Source organism: Bufo bufo, chromosome 1, assembly GCF_905171765.1.
Source record: "Bufo bufo chromosome 1, aBufBuf1.1, whole genome shotgun sequence".
Taxonomy (NCBI): Eukaryota; Metazoa; Chordata; class Amphibia; order Anura; family Bufonidae; genus Bufo; species Bufo bufo.
Window position 1 is genome coordinate 121176821 of NC_053389.1, and position 12559 is coordinate 121189379.

Sequence of the window (12559 nt, forward strand, 5' to 3'; positions counted from 1 at the left end):
CTAAGGAATATCAGGGTATATTATACAGGGGGTAATATAACTGAGGAGGGGTATCAGGTGACATTATACAGGGGGTAATATAACTGAGGGGGTATCAGGTGACATTATACAGGGGGTAATATAACTGAGGGGTAGCAGGGGACATTATACAGTGGTAATATAACTGAGGGGGTATCAGGGTAAATTATACAAGGGGTAATATAACTGAGGAGGGCTATCAGGGGACATTATACTGGGGTAATATAACTGAGGAGGGCTATCATGGGATATTATACTGGGGTAATATAACTGAGGAGGGCTATCAGGGAATATTATACTGGGGTAATAAAACTGAGGGGTAGCAGGGGACATTATACAGTGGTAATATAACTGAGGGGGTATCGGGGTAAATTATATAAGGGGTAATATAACTGAGGAGGGCTATCAGGGGACATTATAAAGGGGTAATATAACTGAGCGATATCAGGGGACATTATACAGGGGTAATGTAACTGAGCGATATCAGGGGACATTATACAGGGTTAATATAACTGAGGGGTATCAGGGTAAATTATACAAGGAGTAATATAACTGAGGAGAGGTATAAGGGTACATTATACAGGGTGTAATATAACTGAGGCGTATCAGGGTACATTACACAGGGGTAATATAACTGAGGAGGGATATCAGGGGACATTATCCAGGGGGTAATATAACTGAGGAGGGCTATCAGGGACATTATACAGGGGTAATATAAGTTATATTACCCCTGTATAATGTCCCCTGATAGCTCTCCTCAGTTATATTACTACTGCATAATGTCCCCTGCTACCCCTCAGTTATATTACCCCTGTATAATGTCCCCTGATATCCCTCAGTTATATTACCACTGTATAATGTCCCCTGATACCCCTCAGATATATTACCCCCCTGTATAATGTACCCTAATAGTATCAGGGTACATTATACAGGGGGGTAATATAAATGAGCTGAGGAGGGGTGCAGGGTACATACTTTATATGCGTAGTGCATACTGTATATAACTTATAGGGTCTCAGCCAGGCCACGATGACACTGCCACCCTCACCTCACTTAGCAGGCGCGCAGGCCAGCACGCAGTAGCTTCAGGCAGGCTCTTCTTCCTTCCTCTGCAGCCCAGACGGGACCACTCCCTCTCCTGTCCTGGCTGCGTGCGCCTGCACACACATCGCACGGCTCTGCCTCCGCTCCAGCTCCACCCCCCTATGTACAGTGAATTTAGCCGGCACCCGCAGCACAGGTATTGTAATTTATAGTGAGGGATGGGACGGGCGCGGCCAGCGTTAGGGCAGGGGAATAGGGATGAGCGAACCCGAACTGTATAGTTCGGGTTCGTACCGAATTTTGGGGTGTCCGTGACACGGACCCGAACCCGAATATTTTCGTAAAAGTTTGGGTTCGGTGTTCGGCGCTTTCTTGGCGCTTTTTGAAAGGCTGCAAAGCAGCCAATCAACAAGCGTCATACTACTTGCCCCAAGAGGCCATCACAGCCATGCCTACTATTGTCATGGCTGTGATTGGCCAGTGCAGCATGTGACCCAGCCTCTATTTAAGCTGGAGTCACGTAGCGCCGCACGTCACTCTGCTCTGATTAGTGTAGGGATAGGATGCAGCTGCTGCTGTTAGGGCGAGACAAGGCAGGGATTTATTTACTGAAGTGATCGATGTACAGCTGTGTATCATACAACCTCTGCTATTCAATTGCTCACTGTTATAAGGCTGCCCAGAGCGTTTTTTAGTCACTTTTTTCTGGGGTGATCGGCGGCCATTTTGTGTCTTCTGGTGCGCCAGCACAAGCTGCCACCAAGTCCATTTTTAACCATCAATAGTGTGTTGTTTTTTTTTGTTGCTATATCCTACATCAGGGGCTTGGCTGTGCTTGCTATTTTATTGAGGGGTAAAATACAATTGCCAATATAGCAGTACCCTAAATCTGGTGTTTCAGCTGTGGCTAGCCAATTGTAATACTGTCTGCTGTCTGCCGAAGCACAGTTTTTGTTCTGGGTTGAATACAATTCTCAACTTAGCAATTCCTTAAATTAGTGGTTTCTGCTCTATCAGGCCAAGGTTAAATCTATCCATAAAAGGGTATATTAGACTGAAGGTACGGATAGGGTCATCCTCAATAACTTCACACGCTACCGTGCATTTCCAAGTCTAATTCTGTCCGTAAAAGGGATACCTGTCATCCAGCGCCTAAATACTAGGCCTACAATTTATATTCAGCTAAATCTGTTGTTACTGTAGTGGCTGGTCAATCTATTTAGTGTCTGCCAAAGCACAGTTTTTGTTCTGGGTTGAAATACAATTCCCAACTTAGCAATTCCCTAAATTAGTGGTTTCTGCTCTATCTGGCCAAGTTTAAATCTATCCGAGGGGCGTGGCCGAGCCAGCATGGAGTGAGGAAGCAGGATTGCAGTGCTCCTACAAAATCCTGTGAAATATCCTTTATACACCTGGCATAATCGGGGTTTTTTGAGCGCATTCACTATATGTTGGACCCCTTCATACTTGGGGACACTCTGCCCGGTGCTGGATTGCTGAGTTTTGGCTGTGGTGCTGTGGATGCCGACGGATTGAGGGAGAGGAGCAGAGGGACGCAAACTGAGGAGAGTGTGGAGTGAGGCCGGGACACGATCCGCCACAAGGTACACAGTGCAGGTACGGCTTGCTGAAAGTTGCTAACAACTTACCTTGGACTGCTGCCGATACCTGCTGGAATCTTGAGCCGAAGACCGAGGCGGGAAGAAGCCGCGCAGTGGGCGCCATCTTGCCGTTAAGTGTATGTGCAGCGGAGCTCCTCTCTGCCCCAGCAAACGGAGTGGATCGGCGAAACGCTCTGTATCTCCCTACTTCCACTATTATCCTGAAGTCCTGCAGTGGTAATCCTGTTAGGAGTCCTTATATATGAAAGCTGCAGAGTTCACCACAGTTTATATGAAAGTTTAGTGGTGGTGCTGGTGTACTTATCCCCCTCCCCCCTGAGGAATGTAAAGATATCTGGCAGTCTACTTGGCTGTGTGGCAGGACTTGCTGAATTTAAAAAAGCCTCATCTTGATTTGCTGCATGAGTGACAAACCCCAGCAGATCTTTAAAGTGTCTGTGGACTATTTCTATGGGCCGCAAAACTTCTTCTGTGGCTCCATCATCTGTTAAACGATTCATGGACGCCATGAGTCAAACTGAACAGGAAAGTGAGGGGTCTCCTGTCTCTGGTTCCTCTGCTGAAGCCTCTCAAATTATGAAAGCTATAGCTGCCTGTCAAGCTGCTCTTACATCAAAGATAGACCATCTATAGTCTGACCTTAAATGTTTGCGGCACGATTTTGACAAAATACGTGAAAGAACATCTGCAGTGGAGCAAAGAGTGAGTGATGTGGAAGATGCGTCCAGAGCAGCTGGAAATAACACCAGGCAGCTGCTGCAACAGGTACAGATGCTGCAAGCCAGGGCGGAGGACGCTGAGAACCGCAATAGACGTAACAACGTCCGTATCCTGGGCTTACCGGAGCGAGCAGAAGGGTCTACCCCAGAAATTTTTGCGGAACAGCTCATAAAAGAAGTGTTACATCCCATCTCACTTTCCAGTTGCTTTGTTATAGAAAGGGCACATCGGATTCCAACCAGGCCCTTACCGCCGGGATCCCCTGCTAGACCTTTCATCATGAAGATCCTGAACTACAGGGACAGGGACGCTATTTTGCTAGCTGCTCGACAGAAGGGGAATGTCAGCTATGAGAATGTCCATTTGTCCTTTTACCCGGACTTTACTGCAGAGGTCCAGAAGAAAAGGAAGCAGTTCACTGAGGTCCGAGCGCGGCTGAGGGACAAAAATGTGAAATATGCCATGATCTACCCTTCTCGCTTGAGGGTGCAGGATGGTGAAACAGTCCGTTTTTTTTAGTACTCCTGAAGAGGCTACTGAATGGATTGAGAGAAATCTAAATGCAAGGCCTCACCGCTGATGGTCTATACTATAGTGTTGGCAGCTGAAGCATATAATACTTGATTAAATGTTAAATTGTTTTGCTGACAAGATGGTTGGGGGAGGGGGGGAGTATCTGGTTTAAATGCACCATTATTACTCCTGTTAGAATCCCTGTTCTTTGACTTTGACTATTGATCAGATGTTTAACCCCATATTGGTATGCAGGGTGGCAACACCCTGTACGACTATGCACTGTTGTGGGTAGACGTATATACTTGCTTCCTATCACCAACGTACCTATATGGTATATATGTTCTAATGAGTTAGGGTAGGTTATCGTACCCAGGAGTTGCTAGTTTGGAGTGTCAGGCTCAACCATGTTAGGAAGGTTTGGGCAGGGTGGGTTAGGGAGGTTGGGAATGGGTGGGTTGGAGAGGGTTTCTCTGTTGAGGGGTTCTTTGATGTGGATTGTATGTGTGCGTGAATGTGCCTTCATTGGTCGGAAACTATGGAGATGTTATCTTTGGAAGAATAAATGGCGGTAATTAAGCTACTTTCGTGGAATGTTCGGGGTCTGAATGATAAGATTAAACGGTCTTTAGTGTTCAATTATCTGAAGAGGTATAACCCTAACATAATGTTATTGCAAGAAACGCACCTGCAGGGCCAGAAAGTACTAGCTTTGCGGCGCCCATGGATAGGCCCCACATATCATGCGGTTTACTCAAACCACGCTAGAGGCGTGTCTATTTTAATTGCTAAAAGTCTTCCATTTCAAATACTATCTGTGCAGCTGGACCCTTATGGTAGGTATGTGATTTTACATGCTTGTGTCAGAGGCCTGCAGTACCTATTTGTGGGACTATATATTCCTCCGCCATTCCGCAGAGAGGTCCTAGACTTAATTACAGCTAAAATAGCAGGATTTCCAGCAATACCTTATATTATTATGGGTGACTATAATGCCACTTTAGATCCTATACGGGACAGAAGGGTTCCCCAGGCCTCACACAACAATGTCCTATCACATTGGGCTAATACTTATGATTTAGTAGAGACGTGGCGCTATTTCCACCCCACAGATGCGCAATTCTCTTGCTATTCAGCTTCTACTGGCTCACTCTCTCATATAGATCTGGCCTTTGTCAGCAGAGACTTATCCCCCTATATCAAGTCTAGTGATTATCTACCGAGAGGAGTTTCAGACCATGCCCCCCTCCTTCTGATACTGTCACAGCCGCTGGCTTCGACTGATAAGCAGTGGCGGTTAAATCCTATGTGGCTCGAGGTATTACCTGTGGTGAGCGAGAGTCTAGATGCAATGGGGAACTACTGGGCAGAAAATGAAGGGTCTACAAATCCTCTGGTAGAATGGGATGCTTTCAAATCAGTAATGAGAGGGGCATTGATTGCTGCTATTGCAACTCATAGAAAGGAACTGAATATCAAACGGATAAAACTAGAGACGGAACTAGCTGATAAGGAGAGGTTATATATACTAGATCCGTGCCCTGAGAAGCAGACTTTGTGGCTTGAGGCGCAGCGTAGGTTTACTTTGCATTTAACTGAATATACTGAGAAGAAACTTTTAAATCAGAGGCAAACTATTTTTTCAGATGGTGATAAGTGTGGCAGGGCCTTGGCGTACTTGACTAGATCTGAGACACAGCAAACGGTGGTGGCGGGAGTTCTGAATGACCAAGGGATCTTATTGAGGGAGCCTAGAGATGTCTGCCGACAGTTTGCCTCCTATTATGAGACATTGTATGCCCCCAAGATCACGTGTACTTCGGAGGAAATTGTCAATTTCTTAGCAGGTATTAATATTCCTTCTTTGGACAGAGATGACAGGGGAGCCCTGGCGGCAGACATATCTGACCTGGAGATTGAAACAGCCATTAGTTCCTTAGCAACCAAGAAAACCCCGGGACCCGATGGATTTCCTGCTGAATGGTATAAGCGATTTTCTAAAGACCTGGTTAGTAGATTTGGGAAGCTGTTGAGGTATGCACTGGAAAGTGGTTCGTTGCCACCGTCCTTTCTGGAGGCAACGATAGTAGTGATTCACAAGTCGGGGAAACCATCTGACCAGTGTAGCTCTTATCAAACCTATCTCACGTCTGAATCTTGACGTCAAAATCTTTGCGAAGGTACTGGCGTTAAGATTGCGGGGGGTAATTCTCTCCTTGGTTGGGGTAGATCAATCGGGTTTTATGCCAGGGAAAACCACAGATATTAATTTAAGGCGATTGTTCACTAATCTTCAGGTCAAACATGATAACAGAGGTATGAGGGCTCTTGCGTCCTTAGACAATGAAAAAGCATTTGATTCAGTAGAATGGGAATTTATGTGGGCAGTGCTGACTCAAATGGGCTTTCCGGAGAAATTTTTGTGCTGGTTACAAATGCTTTATAGATCCCCTTCGGCGAGAGTCAGGGTGAATGGGTACACATCGGACTCCTTCCCCTTGGGTAGAGGCACTAGACAGGGCTGCCCTCTCTCCCCCCTGTTATTTGCATTAATTATGGAACCTTTGTCGATACTCATATCCTCTAATTCAGGTATAGAAGGCTGGGAAATAGCTGGAATATCAGAAAAGCTTTCATTATATGCTGATGACATGCTGGTTTACCTAGCAGATTCAGGGAAATCCTTGGATACCCTTTTAGGTGTTGTTGATCAATTTGGGGGTTTCTCGGGTCTCCGTGTGAACTGGGCTAAGTCTAGTCTATGTCTGGTTGATGATGTTGACCCAGCTCGCATTTCGGTGAACAATAAGCTTCAGATTGTGGAGCAATTTACGTATTTGGGGATTATTGTTCATAAAGAAGTGGCAAAATTTTATGATTTGAATGTTGCTCCTACAATGCAATCCATTACTCGAAAGCTAGAGGCTTGGGAAAACCTTCCTTTAACTCTGATTGGGCGTATCAATGTGGTAAAAATGATTCTTCTCCCAAAATTGCTATACTTATATAGGTATCACGGTCGGCGTGGCTATCACATACGTGACACAGAGGGAGGGAACGAGGAAGGCCCTGCCCAAGTGAGAGGGAAGATGGTGACCCCTGACTCACCTGGCGACTGGCACCTGGCTGCCCTGACGTCCCTAGACGGGTTCCTCACCCGTACGCCGATCACGTGCCTAAAGCCCTGGCTTTCCCTGAGCTGAGCCCTAGGTAGTGAACAGGGCGATGGGAACACTAGTCCGCACCACTAACTCTAAGGGAAAACACCAAGGGGAGGACAGACAACATAGACTCAACATATATTCCCAGGTGGGCGACAACAAGAGACAACAATAAGCCAAACAGGGATCCGGAGGGTAGCACACAGGAACAACAACCAGGATTAACCACTCCAGTGGGTCAGTATAGATGTCCAGGCAGGAAGCTCTATAACTGGCAACTAGAGAAGTGTGAGGGGAGAATATAAGGAGGTAGGGAGTGGCAGACAAGAAACAGCTGAGGAGGAGAAGCTACGGATCCCTGAGAGAGACAAAAAGGATAGCAAGGCAAACACAGAAAACAATAACTAAGAAACACCGTGATCTTTAGATATAGAGCGCGCAGCCACCCGCTGCGACTTCCTGACCCCGGGTATAACGGAGTCAGACGTGGCTCTTGATACCCTCGTGACAGTACCCCCCCTTTCACGAGAGGCCTCCGGACACTCAGGACCAGGTCTCTCCGGATGAGAGGCATGGAAAGTCTGAATTAAACTGTTGGCGTTTACCTCTGACGCTGGAACCCACATTCTTTCCTCGGGACCGTAACCCCTCCAATGCACCAGATACTGAAGAGAGCGGCGGACCCGACGAGAATCAACAATTCTGGCTATTTGAAACTCCAGATTACCATCCACAATAACAGGAGGAGGTGGCAGCGGCGATGGTTCTAGAGGTGGAACATACTTCTTGAGTAACGATTTATGGAAGACGTTATGGATCTTAAAAGTCTGAGGTAGCTCCAGGCGAAAAGCCACAGGGTTAATGACAACTACTATTTTATAGGGACCAATGAACCTAGGACCCAGTTTCCAAGAGGGAACCTTCAACTTAATATTCCTAGTAGACAACCACACATAGTCATTCACTCCTAGGTCCGGACCTGGCGACCGTTTCTTATCGGCCATGCATTTATATTTACCACTCATCTTTTTCAAGTTAACTTGCACCTTCTGCCATACCGATGAAAGAGTTGAAGAAAACCTTTCCTCTTCGGGAACCCCAGAAGACCCCCCCTCTTTGAAAGTACAAAATTGGGGATGAAAACCGTATGCACCAAGGAATGGTGACTTGCCAGTGGACTCCTGATAATGATTATTTATGGCAAACTCAGCTAACGGTAAATATGATGACTCCCACCTCTGACGCATCTACCTCGACAATAAAAGGCTGGGAGACATCCGGTTGAATTAGAACAGGTGCCGAGGTAAACCTCTCCTTTAGAGAGGAAAATGCATCTTTAGCGGCGTCAGACCATTTGGAAAAATCCGTCCCCTTCCTAGTCATGTCGGTAAGGGGTTTAACGATCACTGAATAATTTTTAATGAACTTTCTATAGAAATTAGCGAAACCCAAAAACCGTTGTAGGGCTTTAAGGTTCTCAGGAAGATCCCAATCTAAAATTGCCTGGACCTTCCCAGGATCCATGCGGAAACCTGAAGCAGATAATAGATATCCCAGGAACTGTAATTCCTGAACAGCGAAGACACATTTTTCAATTTTCGCATATAATTTATTCGTCCGTAGGACCTGCAGTACTTGCCTGACATGCACCTCATGTGTTTTCAGATCAGCCGAATAAATTAAGATATCATCTAGGTATATGACTACAAACCTGCCGATGAGATGACTAAAAATATCATTCGCGAAATGTTGGAAGACAGCAGGGGCATTGGTCAGACCGAAAGGCATAACTAGATTTTCATAATGCCCCTCAGGGGTGTTAAAAGCTGTCTTCCACTCATCCCCTTCCCTGATACGAATCAGATTGTAGGCCCCCCTGAGATCAAGTTTGGAGAACCACTTAGCACCCGCAATCTGATTAAAAAGGTCAGGAATGAGAGGAAGAGGGTATGGGTCACGGATGGTTATCTGGTTTAACTCACGGAAATCTAAGCAAGGACGCAGGCCCCCATCTTTCTTTTTAACAAAGAAAAACCCTGCAGCCACGGGTGAAGAAGAGGGTCTGATGTGTCCCTTAGCCAGACTCTCGGAGATATAATCTTTCATGGCTTGTCTCTCGGGACCCGAAAGATTATACAACCTGGACTTGGGTAATTTTGCCCCGGGAATCAGGTTAACCGGGCAATCATAAGGACGATGAGGTGGTAGTTTCTGACAACCCTTTTCAGAAAAAACGTCCTCAAAGTCCGAAATAAATGTAGGTAGGGAAGCTATGGAGGCGATTAAGCAATTGTTATTTAGGCAATTCACTCTGCAATGCTCACTCCACTCCAATATCTCCCTGGCCTGCCAATCCACCACTGGATTGTGCGCTACCAACCAGGGAAGACCCAATACCACCGGAGAGGGAAGGCCCTCCAGAACGTAACATGCAAGACACTCATTATAATGGTCCCCTACCCGAAGGTGTAAATTACGAACAATGTGGGTGAGGTTTCTCTGAGACAGAGGAGCAGAATCTATAGCGAATACGGGAATAGGTCTCTGCAGCGTACAGAGAGACAAACCCATAGTGCGGGCAAAATGGGCATCAATCAAGTTTACCCCTGCTCCACTGTCTAGAAAAACAGAAATAGACTCCGTCTTAACACCAATAACAATGACCGCTGGTAACACAAATTGAGATGTTCGTATGGAGGAAACGTATACCCCCCGGCTGACATCCTCCGCACAGCCTGGGGTTAGTAGTTTTCCGACGGTCTTTTGTTTTTGAGAAAGGAGGGACAGGCATTAATGAAATGACCCCTCCCCCCACAGAAAAAACAAGCCCCCCCCCTACGGCGAACCTCGGGAGGACGGACCTGACGAGAAGTTCCGCCTAGCTGCATAGGCTCATCTAAGTCAGTACAGGCTGACTGTTGCTTGGGAGAGGTAACCAATTGCTCCGGAATTTTCGATCTCTCCCTAAGACGTCTATCTATTCTGATAGAGAGGGACATAACAGCATCAAGGGAAAGGGGGGTCTCATACAGCGCCAGTGCATCCTTAACCCTTTCAGATAACCCAGAGCAGAACTGACTCCTAAGAGTCGGGTCGTTCCACTGAGTATCCGTAGCCCACCTACGGAACTCTGAGCAATATTCCTCTGCTGACCGATCCCCCTGTAGGAGTCTCCGTAACTTCGACTCAGCCAGGGCGACTCGGTCAGGGTCATCATATATGAGACCCAAAGCCCCAAAAAATCCCTCCACTGACCGAAGAGCCTGAGAACCAGGGGGTAACGAGAACGCCCAGGATTGCGGATCCCCCTGAAGCAGGGAAATGACAATCCCTACCCGCTGTTCTTCATGACCTGAGGAGTAAGGGCGCAACTTAAAATATAATTTGCAGGCCTCACGGAACGTCGCAAATTTGTCCCTTCCCCCAGAAAATCTGTCGGGAAGAGCAACCTTGGGTTCAGTGACAACCTGGTTACCCATAGCAACCGCTGGGGGTGCGGTCTGCTGCATTTGCTGCTGTTGTTGGAGAACAGACGCCTTCAATCCTGCCACCTCCAAAGACAGGCTTTGAAGCTGTTCTGCCAAGGCATCAATAGGATCCATATTGGATTCTAAGTAGAGAGAGAAAAAAAAAACAACAATTAAAAAAAATTATTATTTTTTTTTCCTCAAAAAGTAAAGGCCAGTTATAATATCACGGTCGGCGTGGCTATCACATACGTGACACAGAGGGAGGGAACGAGGAAGGCCCTGCCCAAGTGAGAGGGAAGATGGTGACCCCTGACTCACCTGGCGACTGGCACCTGGCTGCCCTGACGTCCCTAGACGGGTTCCTCACCCGTACGCCGATCACGTGCCTAAAGCCCTGGCTTTCCCTGAGCTGAGCCCTAGGTAGTGAACAGGGCGATGGGAACACTAGTCCGCACCACTAACTCTAAGGGAAAACACCAAGGGGAGGACAGACAACATAGACTCAACATATATTCCCAGGTGGGCGACAACAAGAGACAACAATAAGCCAAACAGGGATCCGGAGGGTAGCACACAGGAACAACAACCAGGATTAACCACTCCAGTGGGTCAGTATAGATGTCCAGGCAGGAAGCTCTATAACTGGCAACTAGAGAAGTGTGAGGGGAGAATATAAGGAGGTAGGGAGTGGCAGACAAGAAACAGCTGAGGAGGAGAAGCTACGGATCCCTGAGAGAGACAAAAAGGATAGCAAGGCAAACACAGAAAACAATAACTAAGAAACACCGTGATCTTTAGATATAGAGCGCGCAGCCACCCTCGTGACAATAGGGCTGCCCCAGTGTTACTCCCCAAGAGACATTTTGCTACTTTGGATAGAATAATCGCTCCCTTTCTATGGAATAAGTCTTCTCCCAGAATAGCGAGATCCACCCTCCAGGCGTCTTACCTGCGGGGGGGGTCTTGCCTTGCCAAACCTGTACATGTACTATGTAGCGGTGCAGCTGAGCTATGTGGCGTGGTGGGTACGGGCTGACTCAGGTAACCCGGCGGTAGTGTTGGAGGCAGCTTTATTGGGGTCCTATGAGGCACTTACGAACTTGGCGTATAGGAGGGGGGCTAGGTCTACAATACACTAAACCCAATCGATGGCTGCTGCAGTACAGATGTGGGTCAAATGGGGTCAGAAATGTAACCCTGATGAGAATGATATTACTTGGTCGCCATATTTGCCTTTGTGGAGAAACAGAGTGCTTCCGGAGCTGTTCTCATTACGGGAGTTTGAATTTTGGCCTCAGAGGGGGATGCGCTACCTTACCCAACTATATGATAAGGGCCTATTTAGAACCTTTAATAGTTTGAAACAGGAGTTTAATTTGCCCCAGCGTTGTTTGTATAGATATCTTCAACTCAGGCATGCCTGTCAGGCTCAGTTTGGTAGAGAACCTTTGAAACTGGAGTGTGGTACAGTTGAGGCAGCGATTAGGAGGGTTCCGTTGGTCAAACCAGTGTCGACCCTGTATGCGTCGTTGATGGCGTTGCAGGACTCCCCCCTAGACAGGGCATTTGTTAGGTGGAAAAGGGACATTGAAGGTTTGGAAGATGTTCATGTTAAAGAATCTAGCTGTACATGGAGATCTACAGTGGTAAGTGCTAGGGATCAGTTGTTTCAAGTTAAATGGCTTCATAGGATTTATTATACTCCTGTGAGACTATTTAAAATAGGTAAATTGCCGAACCCTCATTGTACAAGATGTGGACATGAAAACGGTTGTCTTATACACATGGTTTGGCAGTGTCCGATTATTCATGGCTTCTGGGAAGAGATCCATAAATATTTTAATGACAAACTAGGCTTTCCTAACGTCTGTACTGAACTCACTAGTCTGTTGGGAGTAGCCAACGAGATTGTTCCAACCAAATTTGGCAGGAAGCTGTATAGAATACTCTTATATTATGCTAGGAAGACTATCCTTCTCAACTAGAAACCTCCTAAGAATCCTACTGTGCA